This window comes from Zosterops lateralis (assembly GCF_965231275.1).
Source record: "Zosterops lateralis genome assembly, chromosome: 23".
In the NCBI taxonomy this organism is placed as follows: domain Eukaryota; kingdom Metazoa; phylum Chordata; class Aves; order Passeriformes; family Zosteropidae; genus Zosterops; species Zosterops lateralis.
This window is the reverse complement of record NC_139783.1, coordinates 1,631,245-1,639,070: the sequence shown is the minus strand read 5'-3', so window position 1 is coordinate 1,639,070 and position 7,826 is coordinate 1,631,245.

Genomic DNA, 7,826 nt, shown 5'->3' with positions numbered 1-7,826 from the left:
TGAGTAGCATAGTAAGATGCTAAAAACCTACACAAAAAAAAAAAAAAAAGAAGAAAAAAAACTAAAAATAAAAAAGTTTATTTCTATTTCCATCTTTTGAAACCTGGTTGGGGAGGTGTTTTTTCTTTATCTGTTGTATCTCCAGGAGGGAGGGTGCAAGTGCCTTTCTGATAACAAGCCAGCTGTTAAAACCGGGTGGGGCATTGATTCTTATCTCTGTTCACCCTCCCATTACCTCCATGGGGATCTCTTCTGTTAATGGGCCTTTACAACTGAGCAATGACAGTTAAAAAATGTTTGGGGGATATTTTTGAATTGTTTGGTAACAGTGTAGGGATATCTGGGAATACTTTTGGAATGTTCTTGGTGGTATTTTGGGGACATTTTGAGAAGATTCTGGGAATATTTTAGGGACATTTCAGAGACCTTTTAGAAACGTTCTGTGAATATTTTGGGGGAATTAGGAATATTTGGGGGATATTTTGATGAAGTTGTTGGCATATTTCAGGGACATTCTGGGAATGTTTTGGGAACATCGCAGAAATATTTTGGTAACATTTTGGAGATATTCCAGGGATATTTTGGGGATGTTTTGAGAAGATTCTGGGAATATTTTGGGAATATTTCAGGGGCATTTCAGAAGCAGTTCACGTACATTATTTGGGAATTTATGGGGAACAGTTCAAGGACATTTTAGATACACTCCATGAACACTTGTGAGAATTTTTTCAGAATATTTCACGGGATTTTAGAAACATGCCATGCACATTTTTGGGGAATATTCTGGGGACATCTTGGGGGATTAGAGAAACATTCCCCACACATTTTTTGGAATTTTTCTGGCATATTTCGGGGACATTTTGGGCACCCTCCCACAGAACTTTGGGAATTTTTTGGGAACATTCCCAGGGAACTTTCTTTCACCTGTCTCCAAATTACCCCAAAATATCCACAAAATTGCTAAAAAGTACCACAAAATATCCCCAAAATATGTCCTTTCAAAAAGCCAAAATTACCCAAAATTTATCACAAAACATTCACCAAAATTATTCAAAAATATCCAGAAAATTACACCAAGATTAACCCCTAATTACCCCCAAAATCCCCATAATTACCCCAAATTATCCCCAAAATCTCAGCAAATTACTTCAGAATTAGACCAAAATGAGCTCAAAATAGACCCAAAATATTGCCAAAATTACCCCAAAATATTCCTCAAATTTACTCCAAAATCTCTACAAAATAACCCCCAAATAACCCTAAGTTACCCAGGGGGATCTGGGAGGGGGACAAAGGGAGGAGGTGGGGCAAAAATGGGCTGAGGGGGCCCAGGGGGATTTTGGGGGTTCTGAAAGTTCCCAAATGGGTCTGGGGGTGTCCCAGGGGTGTCCTGGACTATCCCCAAATGGGTCTGGGGTATCTGGGGGTCCCCAAATGGGTCTGGGGGTGTCCCAAGGGGGTCCCAGAGGAGTTGAGGGGGGTCAAAAAAAGGCTCACCAAATGGGTGTGGGGGAGTCTTAGGTGCCCCCAAATGGGTCTGGGGTGTCAGAGGTGTCCCAAATGGGTCTGGGGGAATCCAGGAGAACCCTGGGGGTCCCCAAGCGTACCCAGAAGGGTCTGGGGCCCCCAGGAGGTTCCTTAATGAGTCTGGGGGTGTCCCAAGGGGGACCTAGAGGAGTTTGGGGGGTCCCAATAGGGTTTTGGGGGGATTCCAGGGGAGGTCTTGGGGCTCTCCAAATGGGTTCGGGGGCTCCCAAGTGTCCCCAAAAGAGTCTGGGGTCTCCCAAAGGGATTTCAGGGGCTCCCAGGTGTGTCCCAGGTGTCCCCAAAAGGCTCTGGGGTCTCCCTCCCCTTCACCTTGGGTCACCTGGGCAGGGGTTGGGCAGGATCTTTCAATCACTTGCTACACTTGGGACTTGGCCCCTGCTTGACAAAAAGGCTGATGGAGCTCACAGGCTCCTTCCGGAGAGCAGCTGGCCCTGCAGGATTCCTCTGTGCAGGAGAGTTCCTGCAATCACAAACTTGCTTTTGATAAATATCATGGCCTGAGCATGGAGTTGGCTTTTTCCTGCAGTCAATTTAATATTCTGTGTTCGTTTTCCAAAACTCTCAGACAGAGATGGCTCCCTGAAATTATTCTCTGCTCCCAAGACATGCAAATTACTTTCTTTTGACATTTTTTTCCATTTCCCTCTTTGTTCTTTATATAAGGCTTTGGTTTTCACTGTTGAAGTGCAGGCTATCCCAAAATATGCCAGGACTTTGGAGGAGTGGTTTTATGGAGATGATGGCTCTGGGCTGGGAGCCACACTTCCCAGCTCTGGCCCCAACTTTAGTACCTGCTCTACAGAAATCAACGTTTCCCAAACAGACACCTTGGGTTTGGAGTTGCCCAACTCAAGGCCATCAAATGCTGCTCTTCAGAGCCTGCACATCTTCCCCCTAAAACCAGATGGAGATAAATGGGTCAAATCTTTCCATCAATCTCTTTCAACACATCACCTCAAAATAGAAAATTTTCCTTTCCCTAAGAGAATCTATTTCCAGCTAATACCTCTTTCCCACTATGAAATAATCTGATGATCTATAAAAAGGGTTTTTTTCTCCAAAGCATAGGCCTCAAAATTTTGTTAGCACTGCCACTGATAAGAAAAAGATAAGAGATAAGAAAAAGTTCAAAAGGAATGACTGCAAATTTTCTGAGTCATCATGGAATCAAATGAACTGGTACCAGATTTGGGGTGAATGAATGGCCCACTAAACTTTCAAATTAATTTTTGCTGAAATACAGACTTTCACTTTAAAATACAATTATTAAAAAAAAATTAAAGGAAGGGAAAACTGACAAAATTAAGATCTGTGACTATCAATGACTCTGTTTTCTGAGCTTTCCATTGGATTTATCCTTTATTTTTTTTTCCAAAGGATGAGCACAGAGCCTCCCAGCAGCAGTAACCTCCTGTGACACACAAAATTATGTTGCAATCAGGAATTCTTTCAAGGGCTGCAGCCCAAGCACGTACCTGCTTTCAAAGGAAACTGTGCAATTCAACTACCTACAGGTACTAAACAGAGCTGTGGGGTTTTAATTGTGGGACACCGTAATGGCAGGAATAAGACCTTTCTTATATGAAAGGAGATGGAAAAGAATACTGTTTAAAAAATGCTGATGAGGACTTAGAGAGATCAAGGTCTAAGTGACTGTGGTATTTGACACCTTTAAATTACCTATACCCCCTTTCAGATAATCTGGAAAATATTTGAGGCTGATTATGGGTTGTGATATATTCATCTGAAATACACTGTTCAGACATTAAGCATTTATAAAATACTGATAAAAGTCATGTAATGAAAACAGTATTGAAGAAGAAAACTGCAAAATCATCAGAGACAAGCATATGCCTCTGCAGAAAACTGAGAAAGTTCTCAAAGTTAACAAACTTCACTGACATGGAAAGAAATAAAAACCAACTTAATTCAATTTTACGCTCTTGAATGGTTCAAATTCAAAATTCAGAGTATAGGTTGGAAAATCAACCAAGAAAGTCTGCTCTGGTAAAACTCCTGGAGTTCAGCAAGCATCTAGAGACTTTCAGCAATCCATCCACAGGTTTTGAAAACCAATGCACAGGGACTGAGAAATCCAGAGACAAGTCTGTTCCAGTGTCTTTGCAGCCTTTGCTGGAAAATCCATGGCCAGCCCCAAGGCCCTGCAAGACCCAGTTATCAACCATCTAAAATTCACACCCTCAACTTGCAGCTGCTCATTTCCCCCGAAACTGAGTTCATTTCTCTTCAGTGCATGCACAGATAGTCATGGCAATGAGGCATTAAAGAGAAGAATATCTCCCAAGGACAATCAGACAAGTCAAACCCATTGCAGAATTCCAAAGTGAGGAAGTGCGGGTTGGTGCCCTGAGCCAGGCTGGCTGCTTGTTGGGGGTTATGTTTGCTCCTTTTTTACTTTAAAGAATTTTTTTTCTCCATAAATTAGCAAGGAGACTGTGTTGGATACTTAACGAGTACTTGGCCAAAAACAAAGAGATGGCCAAAAGCTCCATTGGGGAGGTTTTATCTTATCTGTTGTAACTTCAGAAGGAGGGGGGGGGGGGGGGGGTAATTGCCTTCTCTGATAACAAGTCAGCTGTTAAAAACCGAGTGGGGTATTATCTCTTATCTCTGCTCAGTCTTTCACTACCCCCATGAAAATATCTTCTGTTAATGCACCATTAAAGCTCAGCAATGGCATGACACATTTCATCATCCTATTTTAAGATGCTCTACCACAGAGCAGAAGGCAAACCATTTCTACCAAGATAAAAAAGAGCCACAGATGTCATCAGGCACTCTGGTGTTCCCATGAGACTCCCAAAGGAAGTCTGGACCCACTTCAGGACCCCTGGCTCCACAGGACCATCTCTGCTTCCAACAGGACACCTCTGCCAGTCCAGGAGGGCTGACTTTGGACTGTTTCCAACGCCCTGACTAACAGGGTGTCAGGTTGTATTTCTGACTGACAAGTTTTAGGGGTTTTTGTTTTTGTTTCTTTTTTGTTTGTTTGTTTGTTTGTTTTTTGACATTCCTTGCTTGTTTGTTTGCTTATTCTTTTCTACTAAAAGATTTGTATTTTTAATATCCCTAGTAAAGAACTGCTATACCTATCCCCAAAATCTTTGCCTAAAACCCCTTTAATTGCAAATTAAAAATATTTTGAAAAAGGGGAGTGGGGGCATATATTCTAAGAGAGACTCCGGTTTTCCTTGGCAGATCCCTGTCTATTCAAACCAAAACAGAGCCCAAGTTCCCTGAAGTAGGAGTTGGAGCAGGAGAGTGTTGGAAGTTCCGTTTGATCCTTTTTTATTTACTGATTTTTTTTTCTCCATAAGTTGCTAGGAGACTAAGTACTGAGTCATTCTGGGTGCTTGACCAAAATACAGAGGTGGCCAAGAGTCAGGAGGGGGAGATAACGTGAGTTTTGAGGCAGGAAAAAGGACAGGGCTGGGGGCAGCTTCTCTCTCTTGCTCTCGGTGTCGGGGAGAGGACAGCCAGGCTGCTGCTTGCTGTGGGAGGAGTTTGCTGCCACCACCAAAGTGCAGTCCTGTGAAATCTGCCAACCCCTGCTCATGTGCCCAGGAATTCTGAGCTCGTCTCCCCCTGCCCTGCTGGCCCAGCCCCATCCCGCTGCCGCCGTTTCTTCGGCACTGCCTTGAGGCTTTTTGCTGCTCTGTGACCCCACACTGCCCTGCCCTGCTGGAACATCCCTGCCATTCCAGCTGCCACTGCACAGCTTCTGATCCCATCCACCAGCCCAGGATTTTTTCCACTGTTCCAGCTTGGTGCTCTCAGGGTCCCGAGAGATTGGACTGTCCCGGGCTTTGTGAAACAATGCCTCCCAAGGTTCCTGGTTGTGTTTGCTATTAATGCTGCAGTTGTTGTTGTTTGTTTGCCTTGTTATATATACTAGTAAAGAACTGTTCTTCCTAACCTCATCCCTCTGCCTGAAAGCCCCTTTCCTTTTCTAAATTAGAATAATTTGGAGGGAGGGGGTTTGAATCCTCCATTTCTAGGGAGGCCCTGCCCCTCCCCAGCAGATCCCTGTCTTTCAAACAAAGACAGCCTTTCATGTGTCCTCAGTACTCCTAGCATGCATCCTTGTAATTCCTTCAATCTGCTCATTTAGCACAGTCCTGGTGTTCTATTAGGCCAGGAGACCTGTTAGAAACAACTGTGTAGTTCTTGGCATTCACACTTATATCCTGGCTTTTGCAAATTATTTTGGCACATTGCAGTTTGTAATCTCTTTTAAACTGCTTTTGATATAGTCTAATTTGTCACCCTTTAGCAGTTAATACCCTAATCCCTGTGGAGATTGCATATTTCAGTGTGATAAATGTATTATAGTTTATGGTATTACAAAATATTGAAACAGAGTATATTATAAAACTATAAATATATAATATAAAGACAATAATAATAAACATAAATACAAATATATACAATAATATAAACATACTATTTAATAGACTATATTAATATTAAAAAATTAAAATGTGCTAATTATCTTTGCAGAAGTGACTATGGTTGGGAAATAATGACTGATGCCTGTATTTCTGTAACTGGCTGACAATAGTGAAATGGCTAATGTTGATTGAAAGAAAAACGTTGGCTAAAATGTCTGGACGATAAGATAACATTGAAAAAAAAAAACAAAAACAGGCAAATAACACAGAAAGAGCCATGAGGAATCCACCACTGACCCTGTGGCCATCAATAACTGCCAAACCAGAGACCAGGAGGCCTCAAAAGGAAATAAACCACAAAAGTCTCAAAAACACATCTGCATTATGGCACATCATTTAGGAAGATGAGGTCAGGGGTCAAACTAATCTAAAGAATTGCCAGAAATTGTGCACACAAAGGAATGTTTAAATGTGTATAGTCTTCATGAATATGCATTTGACCAATAGTCTTGGGTTGCAATGCAAGATGGAACCAAAAGTTTGTATTCCATTCCCATCTGTTAAAACCAGGTGGGGCAGTGTTCTTTATCTCTTCCATGGCCCATCCCTCATAACTCCAGGGACTGTCTCCTGTTAATGGCCCAGCTGTTAAAACCAGGTGGGGCAGTGTTCTTTGTCTCTTCCACAACCCATCCTCCCTCCACGGGCTTATCTTCTGTTAATGGGCCATTGATGTTCACTGCATGACTGATAAAAGTAAATCATCCCATTGGGAGATGCTCCACCCACAGGGAGGAGCCAAGCATTCCTACCTGGATATAATCTGATATTTACCACACCAGAAGCAGCCTGTTTCCACTGGATTCCCAGAGGAGCACCAGACCCATCTGCACCACCACTGGACCATCAGAGAAAAACTACACCTTTCTACAAGGTCATTGTTTCAAGAAAACCACATCTGTCACTCCAGGAGGACTGCAGCCACAAACACCCTGACTAACTGAGTGTCAGGTTGTATTCTGACTTTGTCTGTTGTTTTGGGGTTTTTTTCTACTGCATTTTTAGTTTAATTTTTAGATTTCTATTTTAGGCTGCGAGGAAGTGGAAGATGCCCTGGGACAGTCAGGCAGGTGAGGAGGAAGTCAGTGCCTCTTTCCCCCTCTCTCCTGCTCCATCTCCCAGCCTAGCACGGCCCCCGGCTGCAGGACAACCCCACTGCCAACACCGTCCTGCTGGGGATGGACTGGGGGGATCTCCTTCCCCTTTCCTCTGGCACGGAGGCAAATCCCATCTTCTCCTTGTCCTTCCTCCCCCAGACAAGGAGCTGAGGATGGAGACCAGGGAGGACAAATCCCCACAACAGAACCTTGCGTAAGAGGCCGTTGTGAGCGGCTCCATGGCACAGGAATCCAACAGGGAGGAAAAGCCCCAGAGATCCTACAGGAGGAGGGGCTCCAAACCCATCCCAGGGGGCTCTGAGGAGGAAAGACCCGACCCGTGCCAGGAAGGTGGACAGAGCTTCAGCCAGGGCTCTGAGCTGGCCTCTGAGCAGCTTCATGATGGGGAGAAGCCTCACAAGTGCTTGGAGTGTGGGAAGAGCTTCAGCTGCAGGTCCCAACTGATCAGCCACCAGAGGATCCACACTGGGGAGAGGCCCTATGAGTGTCCCCAGTGCGGGAAGAGGTTTCACACCAGCTCCAATCTCCTCTCACACCAGCGCATTCACACAGAGGAGAGGCCCTTCCGCTGCCCCGACTGCAGGAAGGGCTTCAAGCACAACTCCGCCCTCGTCTCCCACCAGCGCATCCACACTGGGGAGAGGCCCCACGAGTGTGGGGAATGTGGGATGAGCTTTAGCCACAGATC